This window comes from Triticum urartu, chromosome 5 (genome assembly GCF_003073215.2).
Source record: "Triticum urartu cultivar G1812 chromosome 5, Tu2.1, whole genome shotgun sequence".
NCBI classification, from domain to species: Eukaryota; Viridiplantae; Streptophyta; class Magnoliopsida; order Poales; family Poaceae; genus Triticum; species Triticum urartu.
Genome location: NC_053026.1, coordinates 6,579,987 through 6,586,690, shown reverse-complemented (window position 1 = coordinate 6,586,690; position 6,704 = coordinate 6,579,987). Strand labels below are relative to the sequence as shown.

The following is a 6,704-nucleotide window of genomic DNA, read 5'->3' as shown; positions in this document are numbered from 1 at the left end:
GTACCAAAATCAACATCAAGGACCACTGCAAATTCCATGCCAAATGACTAGAAGTCAACACACAAATAGATAAGAGACCACAAGCTAGGATTGTGACGCATGGTTTAATAGCGGACAAGCTCGTATGTATGCCAGCTTACACTTGGAACTTAGAAATTTCATCTACTTGTAACAGCAAAAATATACATGGGTTTACAGTCAGATCACTATGGGAAAGAATTACCACAAACCAGCAACACAGTTAAAAATTAGTACTAGCTAGTGCTTTTTCAGAAAGTTCATTAGCCAAGATACTTGCTCCTCCTCGTGCTTACGCGTATGTGCAGAGCCAAGATACTTGTCCTTGTTGACCACCAAATGGATAAGGTAATAAACAACGCTTCCTCATGCACTAATAGGGGTTTCAATAAGGTGTACAGAAAATCTCACAAGCACAGACATGCATCTCTTGTTTGAAAAAATCCTAAAACTCCCAAGTCTACATATGGAAGATGGATGCTTGGCTAAAAAAACATGGATGAAGATTGTTCTCCACAACTTGCTGCACACAACATATTTACGAAAACCATAAACTTAGCATACTTTATGGTGTGTGGTATGATATTTTAAACATCACATTGGTGTCACATAAGAGTGTATCGCACAATGCACATAAACTTGCATACTTAGTGCTAGCACTATATCTGGATAATAATTATATCTACATAAAATGGAATATACATACTAGAGAATTGAAATAATAATCTGCAGATTGGGCTAGTTAAAAGAGGAGATGTGTACCTAGCTTGTAATAACTTCTCCAAGTTCTGATAATTTTAAAGTCAACTCTACGGTGCTTCGTTGTTTTTGAGTGTGTGAAACACCCCAACCTATGGAGTTAGCAAAACATATCTCTTAGTGCTAGCATTGTGCTCATAATACGTCGGTACAAAGAAATGGATGGCAGGGATCAAGCAAACCACCGTTATGATATACTTACAGAAATATGAACTTCAGCACCTGGAGGTCCCTTGCATGTGCTCATCAGCGTATTTTCCAACTGATAATTGCAGATAAAAAACATTGCAGTCAAGACCATGAAGACACCAACTATCGCGCATGTAATTTCTTTTCAGCTCATTAATACACCCACCTCAATTGTGGTAGAAATACGTTTTCCATTGATAGATTCAATAAAATCACCTTTTTGGATTCCGAGTATCTCAGCATTAGATCCCTTTGACACCCAGGGTTCAATTGCCAAATAATTAACCACTACATGCATGAGAAATTGAGCACCTCCAGGAAGTCATTACCCTACCTCTTGAACAACAAGACCGTCATCAATGTTAAACATATGCCATAACATGTCAGCATGAGCAGGTTCTAGAAGTTCGATGGCCTTAAACGTCATTCCAAGTTGGGGCCAGGCGAAATGCCTACATCAAACCAGATAATCATTTAGAATATTTTAAGCAAGGTATACATGGGCAAGTAACATTTTCAAAATAAGCAAACATTGGTGGAATCGAGCTTCTATCTTAGCATGTCAAGAAAAAACAACAATAACCAATTATTTTGAGTCAAAAATAGAGTTCAGAAAGGTCCAACGGGGATGAATCATTCATAGTAGTTGACAAATGCATTTGAGTATCACAAAATAGTAGAGGGGATTAACTGAGTATTTCATTATGACTGAGAACAATTGAGTATCACAAAATATATTTGTTCATGAATATCTCATAGGTTTAACTTGAAACTCTCCTTGAAAAAAGATGGCTTCAGGAAATTGTCCATCAAAATAGAGAGAAAAGCCTAAAACATAGTTTTCCATTAAACTTTACCGTAGAACTTGGCCAAGGACATGCAAAGCAAAACCCTTCTTATAACTAGTTGTCATCATAATCCATTTTGTACTCTCAGCATCTCAGCGTGGTTCTATACATGTTTATTTTTGTCTAGGCCCCATCAAAGACCCAGTTCATGATTTCCTTATAAATGATTATTATTGTTAAATTATTTATTGCAGCCACTTTTTTAAACATATGTCTCTCTATATATATACATAAAATACGACAATGCTCACTTCTTTTTAGAATCTTTACATAACTTTATGGTCATTAAATTGCATAAAAATGATAAAATAGATATACTATGAGAAATAGTTTGACTCCTAACGATAACTAAAAAAGAAACAATAGGAGAGAACACATTTTCATTGTGTCCATCACAGAACTGAAAGGGAAACCGTACCGATATTTCCTCCATGAATCCAAACAATTGAGCAAAATGGAAGAAGGTATAAAAGACTCAAATCTCTCAGGGTCGTTGACCATTCCAACAACTTTTCCATCCAAGTCAATAACTGGACCCCCATTGTCATACTGTAACAATTCATACTCTTCACTGCCTGACCAGACGCTGACAGGAGCATCCTTTGTGCGAATCAGCCGCGCGGTTGTCAGAACAAGGCCGGTTCTGCTCTCCTCATCCCAATCAACCCAGAAGCCAGAGCACCGTCTTAGCGGCTCACCATCTGTGTGATTCAAGCACAATTAATATATACGTTAAGTTGCGTGCGGCGATGGATCAAAAAATCCGAAACATACAGAGGATTAGAACGTACCAAGAGAGGATGAGACCCCTAGAAGAAATTTGGCAGCCGAGAGCACGGCCTTTCTTCCAGATTGACGGACGGAAAAGAGCTCGTCGGTGTGAAACAAGGTGGGAGGTTTGAAGTAAGCGATGGTAGGAATTTGCACAGGGCGGGGAGCTACAGGCGGCAGCAACATAAACATATATCGGTCAGATGATTCAGATCACACATGAGCAGATGAAGACGGTCTGTACCATTATTTAGGAATTCGAATGAAAACTTGGATGGTGGCTACGGGATAGCGCAATCAGACCTGACTCTTTGTCGATCTCGTCTTGTGCAATCTTGGCAAAGACGAGGGCGTACGCAATCAGGCGACGGATCCCTCTTCGTCTTCTTCGCGTTGGTATCGCCTCGGCTGGTCGGATCGGCCGCCGTGGCCCTTTTGTTATTGGGCTTCTCCACGCCCGCGCTCAACATCTTCTTGCTCGCGCGCATCGCCGATCCTCTTGCAATCGCGCCGCCGAGGCTGCTAAAACATTGTGGCCTGTGTTGCTTTCGGACTGTACGCGGGGTTCTTGCGGTCTGTTCGCAGATTGACAGGTCATGGGCCTTTCTGAACTTTTTTTTTTTAATAAGGATAATTTTAGAAATAAAAGGCAAAAAAATGAAGAACAAAAACTAAACTAAACTAAAACTGAAACACTATGTACATTGGCTACCGCTAAATGGTGGTTTGGTTTCCTGTGTGTGAAAGCATAACTTGAAGCATAATGTGTTAAATAGGGATTGCCTTTTGCAATAACCCCTATTTGATGCTTAGCGTGTCAAATTGGCGGCCGGTATCATAGAAGTCGTGACTGGGCCAACCCAATTGGCCATCGAGGTCGTAATGATTCATTCAATTCAAGCAATTACCGCTCGAAAAAATCGACTCGGGTAATTTTCTTCCTGGTTTTTCTAGTGGGGTTTTTCTTCTACTCTTTATTAGGTGGAATTTATTTGGTTTTGAGAAAAAATAATTTTTTATTTAGTTTAAAAACCAGAATGTTTTGAAATTTGATAACAACTTTTGGTGAAAAATAAACATTACTAAAACCTTTTCTAAATTTTTTTGAAATATAAATATTCTTTGGGATTTGTGAACACTTTTATACAACTTTTGTGAACATTTCTTTGAAGTTCTGAACATTTAAAAAAGGTGAACATAATAAAAAAATGGAAAAAATGGCAACATGTTTTAAATGTGAAAAGGTCTAAAAGAAAGAAAATGGAAAAAAGGAAAAATAATAATAGGAAAGTGAAAAGGAGAAACAAATAAAAAAATATAGAAAACAAAAACAAAAAAACTTGAGAAGAATGTTGTGGGTGCCCTGCGGCGTCCCCGTCATCGGGTCGTTGTTGTGTTCATCAATGTCGCCAAGCTCGGCTAACATCTCCTCCAACTTGGGCAACAAGGCGTGGTTGGCGGTGACCTCACGTTCATCGGCCACGATTAAGTGATGGTGTGGTCTTCCGTCACCGTGTAGAGGTCCGTGAGGATGACGATGACGAAGTGTCGCTGAAGGATCAACACACTGGAAGTGCCTCGTGGACATGAATACGTTCGCCGATTAGCAGCCAGAGCCATGAAATTTTGAATGAATAGGTGATTCCATAGTTCCCGGTGCCTCCAACCCCGTTTGCTCCAACAGCGATGCGAAGATCTGCTCGCCATGCCAAAATAACAAGTTTGTGGTGTGTAATAATTAGGGATGTATTATGCTAATGCTTTTCAGTGATTATAGTATTTGTTTGTGATCGACTTGTCTTTCTAGTTTGTGAACCCCCTTTGATTATTATTGATCCATCTTTCTTGCTGGTTCCTGATTTGGTGTGAACACAAAAAAAGAGGGAAACCATGGCTCGGATACAAACTGAAAAAATGAAAAAAGTGTAGTGTCGATCAAGTTGCAAGCAAAGCAAACATGCACAAACAGTTTATTACATCGCAATGAAGCAAATGGACACAAACACGAAGCACAAAATAAAACATGACATGAACTTAAACCTTGACACGAGAGCGCCTCCTCCTCTTGTTGCTGCTCACTACTAGCCTCCCCACTACTGGAACTGCAAGCCTCCTCCTCTTGTTGCTGCTCACTACTAGCCTCCCCACACCTGGAACTGCAGGAGATGGGCTCAAATCTCATCAAAAGAGAGATATGTGAGAACTTGTTATCAAAAGGGGAGAAGATGTTGAAGCGGGAGAATGTGATGAACTACGAGATGTAGTAGTAAGAGCGGCCGACAAGGAGTACGATGTCCAAGGGGTTGTGGAACTGCGCAATGATGACCTGATCTGCCCCAAGCGACAACCTACACTTAGGTGGTTGGTTCTTGTACCCAGAGTAGAGGAAGTCCACTACTATCTACCATGGGTTCTTCCTCATCGAGAAAACCCACACGCACAGTGTGTCCTTGATAGAAATGCCAAGGTTTGATGGATAGAATTCACCTTAGTATATATGATGTGAGTGTTCCTTGGTGATGGAGCCAAGTCCATGGTGATAACCCTAGGGTGCTCCGCGCTATGCATCCTGCTCACAAAAGGTCGATGAGGTTTCCTTCTTCGCATGATGCGATGATGCGTGAAGTGGCTAGACTGGCGCCTGGCACTGGGTCCCACCGTGTTGCTCACGCATAGGCTACGGACGAGCAGCGTCATGTCAGACTCAACGAGGACTAGGGCCAGCAGTTGGAGTGGCGGCCGGGAAGTACAAGGAGAGAAACCCGATGAAGGTGAGTGATGTGCTGAATGCTGGGGGTGGAGGCGGTAGTTGGACGGATTCTCAAAGGGCATGTGCGACTGTCTTGGTAGACACGAGAGTCCGCGGGATTTATGGGCTGTTTGGATTGTGACTATGTTTGTCATATATGACCACTTATTTTTGCCATACTTGCTACACTTGCCTAACTTGAGTTGCTCAAATTGTTAGCCACACTTTGGCTTGCCTAAGGGAATCTTGCCACACTTTTTGTGTCTATGACATGTGGGGTTCACTTCTCATAAAAAAATTCTTGCCTTAGATGTGGCTAGAACCAAACACCCATCTAACTTAGTCAAACTTGCCTAAGCTGAGGTGTGGCAAAATGTGGCAAGATGTGGCTAGAAACCAAACAGCCCCTTACTGCATGCTGGGCTGCATGGTCGCCATGTCTTGTCCTGTCACAAGGGATGCTACGGTCAAATGCATCTTCTCTTCTCTGCGGTTGATGTGATAAGTGTGGTGGATCACTCGAAGGAGGAAGCGTGTCAAAGGAGATGGAAACAAGGCCTGACCTGCCGGCAACTCACCGAAATGTTGCACATGGGCGTGTGGCTATTGTATTCGCAAGCTTTAGTGGCACAACCATAATTTATTAAAATCTAGTGGATAGTGGCACAAACAAGATATTACTTGAAACATATTAATTGTAATATAAAAAATGCTAAAACGCAAATATGTACTTATAGTAAAAAAATAACATTTTTATTTTAGGTATCTCCTTTTCTCTTTTTAGAGATGTCTTTTCCTGTTTTTTTGACAATCAGATGTCTTTTCCTTCTAGTAGCAAAGTTTTTGGCGGATTTGTGTACTCTTCTCTTTTAGATGACTACTAGCACTGAAACGAGCCGAAGGCGCACTGCCGTCTTCTCCCTTCTCTAATCGGAGCCGGACAAACCTTGTTCTAGTAGATAGTCGGGAAGTCATCGTGCTAAGGAGTAAGGTCCCGTAGGACCAGTTCACTAGAACATCAAGTACCACCGATGAAGAGAAGTGTAGATCGAAAGGATCCAACCTGTAAACACACGAACACAGACGAACGAAAATATGATCCACATGGATTCACCGAAGACAAATGCCGACCGAATCCCATGAAATCCGCCAGAGACAAACCTCCACACGCCCTTCAACGATGCTAGAAACACCACCGGGACGGAGACTAGGCGGGGAGAACTTTATTTCATCTTTAGAGAGCCGCCGCCGCCTCGCTTCTCTGAGCCCTAACGTAAACACAAACACTAACAAACCTCAAAAGAGTATGAAAAAAGGGAGCCCTTCAACCGGCAAGGGCCGAGATCCTCCACTCCTCCATAGCCCTTTTC

General features: G+C 41.7%; 1 pseudogene; it reads right to left on the bottom strand.

Annotated features, from left to right (window-relative positions):
* Nucleotides 1-478: 478 nt before the first annotated feature.
* On the bottom strand, nt 479-3,073 carry LOC125555713 (annotated as a pseudogene).
* Between the last annotated feature and the right edge of the window lie 3,631 nt (nt 3,074-6,704).